We start from the raw sequence: 15911 nt of genomic DNA, 5'->3' as shown, positions 1-15911 counted from the left end.
AGTTCACACATTAGAGGTGTCACCCAACGGTTGCAGGACGAATTAGGTTCAGGCTACCAGGTCACCAGTTTTTCTACCTAATGCAAGTCTGGATCAGGTGACAGAAGATGAAGGTTCACTTTGCAAAAAGGCTTCGCAAAGGAAGACAGCGTGGTAATAGTGGGTGGGGCAGGCAACAGCGTAGGCAGGGACCCTAATTATTCAACTGAAGGTGACCTGGTAAAGATAGCTTCAGCAACGAGACATACTTGTGTTAGCCTTGGGTGTGTTCTGAGGCGTCATGATCGGGTCTCATTTAAACTCTTTTGTCGGGAGAGTTAATTTAGAGTTGGAACTGCTGCCTAGATCAGGTATGTGCACTCATACTGATGTGATTCCTCTTAGGTGGGACTGATAGCCACGGAAAGGGAATGCCTAGGCGGATAGCAAATATTTTAGGGGGTGGGGGGTGGGGGGTTGCTGTCACATGTGGTAAACTACCAGTGGTTACAGGAGAAAGAACGGCAGCTTTTAGCATATGGAGGGCAGGTTCAAAGACATTCACATCGATAAAACAGGCAGCCAGAAAGCAAAATTTAATACATACAAGTCATGCAAGCAGCTCTAATAGAAACTGCAGACGTTCTGAAGTTGGCAGAAAAATTAGGTCCACCCAGTTTTAATTCAGCCAGTGCACATAGTCAGTTACCCTTATTGCATCAGAATATGCGAGGACTGAGTCATAAGCTTAATGAAAAGCTTATTTGTCTTAAAGAATTAGAGTTGAGCAATCCAGCTGATATGATCTGCCTCTCTGAACATCATCTGACCACTGGTATAGATACGTTAACTGTTACGGGATTTAAGTTATCTCTTACTTCTGTAGAGAAAATATGGCCAAAGGAAGAGATACCAAAATTGTCAGAAACTGTTATTTCAAGAATATAAATATTAATAAATTTTGCTTGGAGCAGCACTTAGAAGACTGTGCAACCTATGTAATATTTCAAAATAAGTTCCATATAATAGTAACTATATACAGAGCACCTTTTAGAAACTTTAACCTCTTCATAAAAAATATGGAAGCTCTGTTTCATACTACAAAAACAAGGAAATAGTGGTTACTGGAGATTTTAATGTTGATTTATTGAAAAGCTCTATGAGCGAACAATTATTTCGATCAGTAAAACTGTTATTCAATTTAATTCCTACTGTCAGCTTTGCAATTGGGGTATGTGAATGCTCTCAGACTGCTGTTGATAATATCTTTATAGGCAAATCTAGGGAAAAAAGTCATACCACAAAACCAATACTGAATGGGCTCTCTGATCATGGCATGCAGCGTCTTACGTTAAGTGTAGGAACTTGCTTATTAAATCTGAGTAAAGAAGGGTAACAAATCAGTCAGAAATTGAGAATATTGGAAGATTGCTCAAAGACTTGAGCTGGATGGATGTTTACAATACTTATGACTCAAATGGAAAATACAAAGCATTCATTAATAAAGTTACTTCTTTAACTGAAAATGTTTTCCCCTAAAGGTAAATCAGATCAAACAGAAGTCTAAAAATAAACCATGTATTACACAAGGAATAAAGGGATCATGTGGGAAACGAGTAAACTGTATCTAGTATCTAGTAATAGCTCTGATGCTGACACTATAAAGCATTACAAAGAATATTGCAAAATAACGAAGCAAGTAATCCAGAAATCTAAGCACCTTCGTTATAAGAAATAGATAATTAAATCAGGAAGCTGAATAAAAACTACATGGGATATAGTGAAGACAGAGACAGGTGAGGTCAGAAAGGAAGATGAACAGTTAGTTCTAAAAATAAATGAGACATTAGCAACAAGTGCATGGTATTGCAAACCTCTAAAACAAGTACTTTGTTTCTGTTACTAACAGCTTGCAGTTATCAAATTCAGTAAACAGTGCAAAGGGATATCTGAGATCAGTCTCTACAAATAACTTCAGTAAAATGGAATTGACACTCACTTCTCCCATAGAAGAGGCATCCATCGTAAAATCCTTAAAGTCAAAGTATTCTAGTAGTTATGATAACATATTAGCGAAGTTAATCAAGGAGTGTACATGTCAACTGAGTTGTATGTCATCTGTGTAATCAGTCTCTTACCAGTGAGATATTCCCATTCTGGCTAAAATTCGCTGAAGTTAAGCCTCTTTACAAGAAGGGAGATAAAGAGATACCATCAAACTATCTACCAGATTCACTTTTATCGCCTTTTTCAAAAATATTTCAAAAGCTTGTGTTTAAGTGCCTTCTTAAGCATATGACTGCAAATAATATACTATGCAAGTCACAGTCCAGGTTCCTTAAGGGTTCCAATATTGAGAAGGCTATTTACACATACAGTGAGAATGTACTTAATTCATTAGATAACAGATTTGAGACTACTGGCATTTACTGTGACCTGTCAAAAGCCTTTGACTGTGTGAATCACAGCATTCTCTCACAGCATTCTCTTAAGTAAGCTAGAATATTATGGTGTCACTGGTAATGCTGCAAAGTGATTCGAGTCTTATCTAACTAACAGGGAACAAAGGGTGTTGTTGCAGAACACCTGTGGAGTAGGTGATCATCTGATTGAAAATTAACATGCAGGATTCCTTGAGGTTCCATCTTGGGTCTGTTGCTTTTTCTTGTGCACATTTATGACCTCTCGTCTGTTATCATGCCAGCTGCTAAGTTTCCTTTGTTTGCTGATGATACAAATATTGCAACAAATAGCAAGTCAAGTACAGATTTGGAAATGGCTGCTTATCAAATTTTAACTGACATTAATAAATGGTTTAAAGCTGATATTCAAAAATGGCTCTAAGCGCTATGGGACTTAACATCCCAGGTCATCAGTCCCCTAGACTTAGAACAACTTAAACCTAACTAACCTAAGGACATCACACACATCCATGCCCAAGGCAGGGTTCTAACCTGCGACTGTAGCAGCAGCGCGGTTCCAGACTGAAGCTCCTAGAACCGGTCCTCCACAGTGGCCGGCAGCTAATATTCACTGTGGTTAAACTTTGAAAAGGCTCACTACATGCAGTTCAGGATCTGTAAGAGATTTCCTTCCAGCATGTGTATAAGATATGAAGACATGCAAATAGAAGTTGAAGTGTTAAAATTCTGGGATTACAACTTGATAACAAATTCAGTTGGCAAGGGTTTACCAGGATATTGCTAAAACATCCAAATAAGTCTGTATTTGTAATGTGAATTATGTTAGTTGTGAGAGATACAACCTGTATATTTTGTTTACTTTCATTGTATTGTGTCATATGGAATCATATTTTGGGGTAACTCATCAAACTCAGCAAAAGTTTTATGAGTGCAAAAGTGTATAATTAGGCTAATTTGTGGTGTAAATTCAAGAACATCATGTAGAAACCAGCTCATGGGACTGGGTATTCTAACCACTGCCACTCAGTGTATCTATTCCTTAATGAAATTTATTGCAAATACTATTTCTATTTCTAACCAATAGCTCAACACGTATGAGTACTAGCAATAAGAACAATCTAGATAAAGACCTAAAATCACTCAGCTTGATCCAAACAGGGATCCAGTGTTCAAGAACTTGGTTTTAGACGAAACTCAATTTAAACAGAGTTTGAAAGACTTTCTGATAGGCGATTCCTTCTACTCTATAGATAAATATCTTTACAGGGACCGTTAGACCAGCTTAAGTAAAAAGTCCGTTAGATTTCAGTTTGACAGCACTTGGTCATAGCACTCAAGATATTTTGTGTACTATAAATTTATTGATAGTGCATAACTATGTTTCATTCTGACAGACTATTCATCCTATAGATATTAGCAGTCCCAGTTTATTGACAGTCTCCTGACAAATAATCAGGGAAGTGAGCACAATAATATTTTATGTTCTGTTTTTTATGTTGCACATTCTGACATGTTCCACACCACAAGAATCATCACATTTTTGGGTCTATAGAAATAAACTGAATCTAATCTGATCTATTTACCATCTTCCTTGCATTAGATGAGGGAAGCGAAAAATATCACGAGTTTAAAAGAATATTTTATTTCTCTCATGAACTGTTAGCATCCGTGTTGTTTTATGTATTTTCCTGAAATAACTACGACTGCTGCTGTGGCGCCGGTGGCACAATTCTGTACTAGTAATGAAAGGAGCTATATGACAGAAGCGTAGCGCCACACATACTGTTTCATTTCGCCCACCTCGCAACCCACCATCCCACCCCTTTTCTGTCCCACATGTGTATTGCATTTGCGCAGGCGTTTCCCAGTTCACAGAGTTGGGAGTGCAGCGAGAACTCGCTGCATTTGAAATCAGATTTTATGCATACTCCCAAAACACAGGTGGAATCTAATTCCAAACAGCCAAGTTCGAACAAAACAGCACTATAGCTGTGAACTAAATGCACCTCGTAGCCTTGATCCATGTGTCGAAGGAAACGAGGTTACGTTGTCGGCACTAAAAAGTAATTCTACGTAAGCCAAAAAGATTCCGCAATACACGAACTGGCATGCAGATCCAAACAAATTTTGTGCTGTATTAGGACCATAACGCCGTTTACTCAACTGAGCTCGTTCTTCGATATGACATGCGCTAGGACATCAAGTTGCAAACAGTGTAATTAATAACTGCGTTAAGAGCAATGAGAATTAAAGTCCTATAATGGTATGTGTTTTATACTGAACTAACGTCAGTCCCTCTCACAATAAAATAGTTTCAGAATTATGTCATAATTGTGTAGCGCAGGATTTGGGTCGAGTGGTGTCTGGAACTGTCGAAGATGAGACTCCGGTTGAACTTATCAAATGTTTCAGCCAAAGAAAGACGGAAATACTGCAATTGTGCAATAAGATTTATAAGAAAGATGACTGGACAGATGATAGAAAAAGTAGTGGTGAGAATATCAACCGAAAACTAACGCCTCAAATGTATAGAACTTAGACCCATAAGTTTGATATCGCAGTCGGTAAAAATTATGCTACGAACAGAAGACCCGTAATCTGAAACTAAGAGAGAATTGGATACACAAGTTTGGCTTCAGAAAGGCAAAGCTACAAGAGATGCGATTAAACAGTTATCTCTAACTAGAGAAAGATATCTAAAGAAAGACAGGGATGTTTGTGAAGTTTTTGTTGACTTGGAAGGAACCTCCACTAGCTTTTTGTTCACTAAACTCTTGGATATTCTGAAGTATACTGCAGTTGAAAGGAAAGAAAGGAGACTGAGAAGCAAACTATGCGTATACATGACACAGCAAGTAAAAGTAAGGATATGAGACGAAGTATCTAAAACTGAGAAGTTGGTTCACCTACTCCATTTAATAATGATTTGGTTAAGAACTGTTTATTGCCAAATAGTGGTGTGAAAATAACAGGCATGATAATGACAGGTATAAGATTTGCTGTGATATGTTATTACTAACTGAAGCTGAAAACGCAATTAACAAAACATTAAAAGAACGAAAACCAGCTGGGAGATACATGAAAACAATGTAAATTTGAAAAGAGTAAGATAATTATTATGACAAGCTCATCAAGGAAGATAAAAGCTAAGTTTTATGATGAGGTAGTGGAACAACTTAAATCATTCAGATATCTAACATGGGAAATAACCAGTGATATTGCATGTAATCACGAAATAGAAAGAAGGATAGCTGTTTGCAAAATGATTGTTTTACAGGAAGACTATTTTCTATTGTCTATTAAACACAACTTAAAAGAAAATATCAGTGAAGAATTTTGTATGGATTGTTACTCTGTGTGGTTCGAAACGTGAATACTGTGACAGAGAGACGAAGAATCCTTAGAGAGTTTTTAAATATAGATTTTCAGAAGAATGGAAGATGATGCGCAGGAAATATGTTAGTAGCGGTAAGTGGCTGTGGGTTGCTTGGACGTAAACACTTTTCAGGTTCACTTTAGTTTAATAGCAAGTTAGAGAACGCGCTTAAAACCCATTAAAATATTACTTGGCCTCCAACGAAGAACTAAACATGAACCTTACATCCTTCATCAAATGCCAACTCGATCAAATTCTCAACACGTAAATAAATATAGCTTTACAGTAAAAAATGAGAGCACAAGGTGAATCAACACGGCTGCAACTAATTTACCATACAAACCAAAGGAAGAATAGTAGCTGTCTCTATGCTGTTCATTTTTGGAACACAACCTACGACCAGCTTAGAGATATAAGCGATGACACTTTCTGCAGGACCTGACCATCATTTTGGAGGACTATGCTCAAGCACGTACAGTGCTAGCTGTTACTGATTTGTTTGACTGATTGGACTGCTAAGTGCTATACCACCTACTGCATTCACCTGACTTAAGCTCTCGTGAGTTCAACTCGATTTCTAAACTAAAGGAAACGCTTCACGGCATTCGCTTCAGAACTGCTACAAATTCGTCGGGCAATAGACTGTGTCCCTCGAACTGTCAACACAACTGGCACTGCCAAGAGTATGCTACGACATCCACATCGCGCGCAACTGGTTATACACAATGCTCGTGAGTACTTTCTAGGTCAGTAAAACTTCGAAACACGTATCTATTTTGTACGAGCTGTAAATAAATAGTTGCCACTATCAAAGTTCCAACGCTCGTATATTGGAGTCAGCAAGAAAATCCAACTAGCCTCTTTCACTCCAACTCCAGCATGTAACATACGAGAGGTGCCCCTGCTAAGCCGAACGACCCAGTGGAAGGTTGGGTAACCAGTCCCAGCGGGAAGCTGGGTCGGATAGCCGATCAGTGCCGGGGGCTCCAAGGCCCACAACCTTGGAAGGATCCTGGTCGGTGCGAAACATCATCGACCCCAAAAACAGTTTTTCAACTGACAGAAGCATGGAGAAAAGCTCAGCAAATGCTACTACTCCAGGTGGTACCCAGTCCACCGTCGTCTTGGACGACGCATGCAGGCCTTCGGAGTCTGGGGAGCCTGCGCCAACATGCTTGGAGGTATCGAAGACTCCAGCAAAGATTAAGCACAAAAGCTCAAATTACTTTGCCACCTTTAATGCCAACTCACTTCTGAAGGCTGGTAAACTAAACAACTTACAGATACCCTGCAGCAACATAAGATACTAATTGCAGCGATTCAAGAAACAAGACTCACTGATGAACATAGCTTTGAGTCAGAGGGTTACATAATATTTAAAGGTTAAACTGACAAACGCGTTGTAAAAACTATTCCTCATCTTGGCACGGGATTTATAGTCAACAAGAAAATTCTAGATTCCATCATAGACTTTATCTCACCAAACAGCCGAGTATCTACTATTACTTTCCGAAGCACAAACAAAGTTTACAGCATTGTGAATGTTCATGCACCTACCAACCAGGCGAACAACAGAGATCCGAAAGGAACAGATGAATTTTGGGATGAACTAGAAGACCTCCTATCAAAGATTCCAGACAAACATATCGTCATCCTGGTCGGAGATTTCCGTGCGCAACTTGGCAAGGAGAGAAAATTCCAAGACATTGTTGGAAATCACCCAGCACGTAAAAGAACAAACCGCAATGGAGAGAGAGTCGTGGAATTGTTGGACTGGATTGTTTGGGGAAAGAGACCAAACAGCGAGGTCATCGGTCTCAGAGGATTAGGGAAGGACGGGGAAGGAAGTCGGACGTGCCCTTTCAAAGGGACCATCCCGGCATTTGTCTGGAGTGATTTAGGGAAACCACGGAAAACCTAAATCAGGATGGCCGGACGCGGGATTGAACCGTCTTCCTACCGAATGCGAGTCCTCGTGGAATTGTGTAAAGCTTTTAACCTTGTCATGAAATCAACAGCATTCAAATACTTCCCAAGAAAACAGAAAACTTGGTCATGCCCAAATCCGAATCTTGGACGATATTAGATTGATCACGTTGCCATTACCCGAAAAGTACAATTAGAGATTCAGAATGTTAAAGTTCTGAGGAATGCCAATCTGGATTCAGTTCACTATCTTTCAAAGATTAAAATTAAGCTAATTCCAAGGATTTACAGATGAACACAGGCAAAGAAGATACACAGATTTGACACGGAAAAGCTCGTGTCCAATCGAGAATTCACTCGTAAACTTGTGTACTTAGATCCAGAGTGCTGGGAAGAATTGCAACAAGCCCTAGTCAGAAGAGCAAAGGAAACCGGTCTGCTTCTGAAACCGAAGAAGCACGCTTGGCGCAACAGTGATTGTGAGGCAGCAGTGAAGCAAAGACAGAATACGCGGCAGAGATGGAATGCTAAGGAAAATGAAGCTAACATGCTGGATGCTAGAAAACATGCTGCAAAGATCATACGGGAAGCGAAGTGGACATTTGAGAAAATTCAGCTGGCACAAATTGAACAAGACTTCCAGAAGACAAATACTCGAAACTTCTATAGAATTTTTAATGCCAATCTCACCAAGTACAATCCTCCAAGCCTATACTTCAGAGCTCCATACGGAAAGCTAGCTCACAATGATAAAGACAACTGCCAGATATTAACGAATTACTTTACAGCTCTTCTGAACTGCGAACCTTCAAACTCCACATTTCCCTTTACCGCCTATGTAGAAGTACACCAAATTCATCACCACCCACAAAAGAGGAAATCAAGCTAATTATTCACTCGCTTAAAACAACAAAGCACCAGGGGAAGATTCTACAATTGCTGAGCTTTGAAAGTATGCAGGGGATAAGGCGATAGATAAACTAACAGAAATTATCAGCCAGATTTGGGAAACTGAAAGAATTCCACATGGCTGGAATTCTGTTCTAATCCAGCCTCTTCATAAGAAAGGCGACAGAACATATGTCAATATTTCTCTCATATCAACAACCTATAAGATTCAGTCGAAAGCTCTGCAAACTAGGACAGAAGAACAGCTAGACCTACAGCTGGGAGTAAATGGTTCAAACGGCTCTGAGCACTATGGGACTTAACTTCTGAGGTCATCTGTCCCCTAGAACTTAGAACTACTTAAACCTAACTAACCTAAGGACATCACACACATCCATTCCCGAGGCAGGATTCCGTAGCGGTCTCACGGTTCCAGATTGTAGCGCCTAGAACCGCTCGGCCACACTGGCCGGAAGCTGGGAGAGTATCAAGGAGATTTCAGGAAGGGGCGATCATGCTTCGGACAGATAATGAACCTCAAATCTATCCTTTCGTACCTGAAGATCAGGAATAAAAAATTTTGTTGTGACCTTTGTGGATTTCTAAAAGGCATACGACACGATTGATTGTAAAACCTTCTTCAGAATTCTAGAAGAACTTGGCCTAGACAAGAAGACCAAAGCTACGAGTATAATCCAGCAAACACTAACCAACACAACCTCAAAAGTGAAATTTTGAGGAGAAACATCAGAACCTTTTGAAATGTAGACTGGATTGAGGCAAGGAGATGGGCTCTCACCTCTGCTCTTCAACTGTGCCCTCTACAAGGTGATTCGTGAGTGGCGCAAAGAACTGGAAAACCAAGGAATTAAAAGTGGTGTCAGGCTGGGTTACAAGAAACAAAATCTTTAAATCGATTGTCTCGCTTTTGGAGATGATGTTCCATTTTTTTCTGATTCCACGAAAACAGCTGAGAGACCGATTAATGAGCTTAACGTACAAGCACAGAAGACTGACCTCCAAATTTCATTTGAGGAAACCGAGTGTATAACGAACAGAAATTCACCACCAAGGGAGCTTGTAGTGGGTCAAGGCAAAATTAAGAGACTTGAAAAGTTTAAATATCTCGGAGAATGGATAACAGCCACCTTATCAGAGAACTTCGTATCACTCATGAACAAAATGGAAATGGCATTCCATTTAACGAAAAAATCTACAAAAAAAGATCAGTATCGTTCAGTGCAAATTTAAGACATTACTGCAGTGTTATCGGTCCAGAGGTCTTGTACGCTTCTAAATGCCTAGTAACGAACAAAAATGGCCTAATCGAAAAACTGGAGGCCAAGGAAAGGAAGATTTTGAGAAAGATCTTAGGTCCCATCAAAGAGAATGGGAATAGAGAAGACGTCATAATCAGGAACTGTATTCCCACATAGAGAAGATAACTGACACCATCTAGAAAAGAAGGATTATGTTTTATGGACGTATGACCCGAATAAGCCCCGGAAGACTCACCAATCGTATGATCACCTACTTTCAGGAGAAGAAAACAAAATAGACTTGGTTCACAGAGGTGGAAAAAGATCTTAAAGAAGTAGGGATCACCCATGTTGACATCTTGGAGCCCATCCCACTCCAGAAGAAACTTATGGTGTTGCAGGATTTCCAAGAAAAACCAAAACTAAAAACAGGCATGGACCCACAGAGCACGTAAAGCAAGACAGTTGAATACTACTTCCCTTGAGGGGTTTAACATATTTGACGATTAGAGAGTCTCATTTCCTTCTACGCACTTAGTTTTGCTTTTTCATCACATGATAACTGTTTTCCTAGGGGCTATGTCATAGTCGTAGTCTATGTGTACATTAAGCACTGTCACTAATCGTGCCTGTTTCCTCTCTGCGGGAAACGCACATACACACACATACTAACCGCTCATAGCCGACTGCCTTTATACCGAGTTCTACCCTCTGCCACCTGAATAAAATGGTTCAAATGGCTCTGAGCACTATGGGACTTAACATCTATGGTCATCAGTCCCCTAGAACTTAGAACTACTTAAACCTAACTAAACTAAGGACAGCACACAACACCCAGCCATCACGAGGCAGAGAAAATCCCTGACCCCGCCGGGAATCGAACCCGGGAACCCGGGCGTGGGAAGCGAGAACGCTACCGCACGACCACGAGATGCGGGCCCACCTGAATAGTTGATGTCTTGTTACATACTATACCACTGACATCAAATGCGAAATCATTTGACTGCATTGTCAGTATAGTGGATCTCATACAATTGCATGTACGTTATGGGCGTCTGTTCCAATTGACAATGTTAATTTTCCTACAAATATCCATGCCTTTATATTGATATCCGCTGCCGTACCAAAAGGATACCGATAAATGAGAGAGACTGGAGACTTCTGAACCTGCAGTGACAGGCTTCCCTTATGGGCAGAACACATCATTACGACCAGCAACAAAATAATAAAAATAAACACATGAAACTGCCACTAAAATTGATACTTCCGGTTCGAATCACGTGATGATATGGCAATGACGTGCCGAGGGTGACATTAGAAATGGACAGAACAGCGTACGATCTGTAACTTCAACGCAAACTTTCGAAATTTCAAGTGATAGAACACACAAAAAATTGTCTGACAGTCACTTACTAAGCAAGTCGGATGCTCATACCACTGCCGAAATTTTTTGACGTACCATGTTTAACACCAACAAATTTATTGCGAGCTTCACGAACATTGTCTCTACGTCGTATTACATGTCTAATTGTAAAACGGTGTTAAACATAAAATATGCGTACAAAATAGATTTCCATGCAACAAAATTGGAAGAAATCGGAAATTCGTAATGTCACCGTAATTCAATAAGGAAGTCGTAACATCTATTTGATGCTAGTGGATATTTCTCTAAAGAAAGATAGTTAATTTACTTATCTAAGGTTTCTTTATTGAGATTTCTGTTCAGAAAAAAATTGCTAACATCCCAAAACGAATCAAAGTTTTTTTTCCGTGAAGGACAGATGTTAAGTCATTGAATGTGATTTCTGCTAAGAAGCGCCTAGAAAAAAGTTGGCCTTGTGACTTACAGAAATTACTTGTACACATCATAAATAAGAATGTAATGATTAGCGCACTTGAAATCTTGCGCAGCAGGATAATCGCAATTCCGTAACTACGAATACAAATTTTCTAGTATATATGGGTCAAGAAAGTCACCGGCCATAAATCTTCGTGTCATTTCATTACACTGAAGTTTCCAGCACCATGCAGGAGGTGACACACAGCAACAGCAGGCATAACGCTTAAAAGGTCACAATACATAAAGATTAACGATCTTGACCCTCAGAACAGTTTCCCGAACCGCATCATGCAGCAGTTAAAACTGTTCGCTGAATATTGGCACCAGGATTTTTTTGTCTTTTTCTGTATCAATGGTACTCTCGCTGTTGCCCTCGGCGGAGGCAGAAATCCTTTCCAATTCGACAGATGAGGAAACTTTGAGGATCTTTTGGGTATCTTTCAGCCGGAAGTGTTATACGGGTGATATGCTCCTACTTAAAACTAATTACTGATCATGAAGGTTTCAGACTTGCCGCTTTCTCCGATATTTTCATCGTGGACATCTCGACGGTCTAGAGAAGAACTTTGTGCAGCTTGCACGCAGATCATGTCCTCCCACGGGCGTCTGCTCTCCTCACCATACCAGCGTTCCAGCTTCCAGTTCGCTGCGCCTGTGTAATTACAAAGAAAATAAGAAGACACAGAAAGAAGTATTTTATAGGACAATGACCCTGCAAATACGGCATTCTTGTCGGTGGACTTACCATCTGCTGGAAGAACGGCGACAGCACAGCTTAAACAACCGGAGAATCTCGAGTCGGATTTTTTGTTGCTTTCTGCAGGTTGAAAACCTCGCTTAATTAAAAAAAAAAAAAAAAAAAAAAAAAAAACACGTCCGTGCCGCTTTCACCGGCACTTACGTAATTAACGCCATCTGGAGGTGGGCAAAATACTCATTACGCCGCATTTCTATTCGAATGCTTAATGTTTGTTCTTCTTTATGAGATTTCAGGCGTAGAAATATAATTAACCTTGTCAGCAAATATTTGATTTCTTACCCGCAAGCGCACCCTCTCCTGTGCAGTGGTTGTAAAAATTACTCGTGAAAAACATAGTAATTGTTAGAGAAACTCTGATACATGCCGACGTAAGCTCGACAAGCTACACGAGTCATTACTGGAATCAGTACCGCGTGCAGAACGTGGCCACGTAAGCGTAATAAGCTATACGAGTCATTATTCGAATGAGTACCGCGAACAATAATATCGCGTTTATCGTTCGTTTTGAGTACATCACCGATTTTCCTAAGTATTAAATATTCAGCGTCAGTCACCAGTGAAATGGAAACGTATTGCAACCACTCAACGCAGCAAAATTATTCTTCCAAGCAATGCAACAGTACTCTAATACAAATCGCTATCAGGAGTATCTAAAGATAAGATTCGGCCACCTCCTTACATATTCTTTCCCATACAAATCGTGATGGTTCCAGAAGTTCAAGGAAGGAAGCCAGTCCACTGTGAGCACCACACACCCAATGCGATGTCCGTTTCACAAACGTCACATACTGCCAGTCATTTTTAATGGCTGTCAGCAATAGCTGCATGTTTAAAAAACAGCATAGACATAAAAGCGATAGACTGGCCATTATTTGTGTTCTAAAAATTGCCATATACGTCGTTCTCAGAATAAGAAATACACTACTGACCATTAAAATTGCTACACCACAAAAATGACGTGCTACAGACGCGAAATTTAACCGACAGGGAGAAGATGCTGTGATATGCAAATGATCAGCTTTTCAGAGCATTCACACAAGGTTGGCGCCGGTGGCGACACCTACAACGTACAGACATGAGGAAAGTTTCCAACCAATTTCTCTTACACAAACAGAAGTTGACCGGTGTTGGCTGGTCGAACGTTGTTGTGATGCTTCGTGTTAGGAGGAGAAATGCGTACCATCACGTATCCGACTTTCATAAAGGTCGGATTCTAGCCTATCGCGATTGTGGTTTATCGTATAGCGACATTGCTGTTCGCGTTGGTCGAGATCCAATGACTGTTAGCAGAATATGGAATCGGTGGGTTCAGGAGGGTAATACGGAACGCCGTGCTGGATCCCAACGGCCTCGTATCACTAGCAGTAGAGATGACAGGCATCTTAAACGCATGGCTGTAACGGATCGTGCAGCCACGTCTCGATCCCTGAGTCAACATAAGGGGACGTTTGCAAGACAACAACCATCTGCACGAACAGTTCAAAAATGGTTCAAATGGCTCTGAGCACTATGGGACTCAACTGCTGTGGTCATCAGTCCCCTAGAACTTAGAACTAATTAAACCTAACTAACCTAAGGACATCACACACATCCATTCCCGAGGCAGGATTCGAACCTGCGACCGTAGCAGCAGCGCGGCTCCGGACTGGAGCGCCTAGAACCGCACGACCACCGCGGCCGGCCACGAACAGTTCGACGACGTTTGCAGCAGCATGTACTATCAGCTCGGAGACCATGGCTGTGGTTACCCTTGACGCTGCATCACAGACAGGAGCGCCAGCGATGGTGTACTCAACGACGAACGTGGATGCACGAATGGCAAAACGTCATTTTTTCGGATGAATCCAGGTTCTGTTTACAGCATCATGATAGTCGCACCCGTGTTTGCCGACATCGCGGTGAACACACATTGGAAGCGTGTATTCGTCATCGCCATACTGGTGTATCGCCCGGCGTGATGGTATGGGGTGCCATTGGTTACACGTCTCGGTCACCTCTTGTTCGCATTGACGGCACTTTGAACAGTGGACGTTACATTTCAGATGTGTTACGACCCGTGGCTCTACCCTTCATTCGATCCCTGCGACACCTACATTTCATCAGGATAATGCACAACCGCATGTTGCAGGTCCTGTGCGGGCCTTTCTGGGTACAGAAAATGTTCGACCGCTGCCCTGGCTAGCACATTCTCCAGATCTCACACCAACTGAAAACGTCTGGTCAATGGTGGCCGAGCAACTGGCTCGTCGCAATACGCCAGTCACTACTCGTGATGAACTGTGGTATCGTGTTGAAGCTGCGTGGGCAGTTGTACCTGTACACGCCATCCAAGCTCTGTTTGAATCAATGTCCAGGCGTATCAAGGCGGTTATTACGGCCAGAGGTGGTTGTTCTGGGTACTGATTTCTCAGGACTTATGCAACCAAATTGCGTGAAAATTTAATTACATGTCAGTTCTAGTATAATATATTTGTTCAATGAATACCCGTTTATCATCTGCTACCCATTTCTTCATGGTGTAGCAATTTTAGTGGCCAGTAGTGTATATTTCGTCCGTGAACACTGTGTTCGGAGTTTCGTTTCGATTGACGAGTACGGTTTTGAATCGTTATAATATCTTATGGGGCTGAAGCATTTCTATGAATTTCATTAGTTACTAAACTGGATGCGTTACTTTATTCCTGAAACCTGTAGGTAAAACTCACTTCATCATATTTCATTTTAGTAATTCTTCTGTGATCACTTGCCATCTAGTAATTAACCCTCGTTCCTTTCTTTTCATTTCTACCGTAACCAAAAGAGGATGGCCGAATTTCAATTAAAGTCATATAATTTCTTCAGTTAGAATTTTAATTTCGAGTGTACATTTTGCTAACCTTGTGAACTGAATCTTGTCTAACAATTGATATAAAGGGGACTTTGCTTCTGCCTTTCTATACTATGTGGTTAGTGACTTAGTTACCACCTTATTGTGCAAGTCGTTTTTTGGGTAAGTAAAATGAAATTTTAAAGAAAAGATAATCATTCTCTCATTACATCTATCATAAAATCTCGTGGCCAAAACATATCACCGCAGTCTACCTCTTTAATTTTATCTTTGAATCCTATTACTGCTATATAAGTGTTCATCCGTCAAGTGACCGATAATTACGAAATCACATACTAACCAAACGAATCAGTATTATATGCAGTTAATACGTCAGGCATTTGAAATTCCTTTCAAACGAAGATGCAAGCTTTGAGAAAGTTCCGGCATATGCCGACAGATAGCATGACAAGCTGAATAGGAAACGTAGTTGAAACAAAACGGCCGAGTCCCTCGCCATGCGCACCGTAAAAGAAAAGCGAGCAGTAATACTATTTTTGTGGTCGGAGAACGTGAAACCACGACACATCCATAGAAGGATGTTTGGACGGTATCTAGATAGCTGCGTTAATGAGAGAAGAGTGTGCGAGTGGG

Source organism: Schistocerca cancellata, chromosome 1 (genome assembly GCF_023864275.1).
Source record: "Schistocerca cancellata isolate TAMUIC-IGC-003103 chromosome 1, iqSchCanc2.1, whole genome shotgun sequence".
Classification (NCBI taxonomy): Eukaryota; Metazoa; Arthropoda; class Insecta; order Orthoptera; family Acrididae; genus Schistocerca; species Schistocerca cancellata.
Note: the sequence above shows the minus strand (reverse complement) of the source record.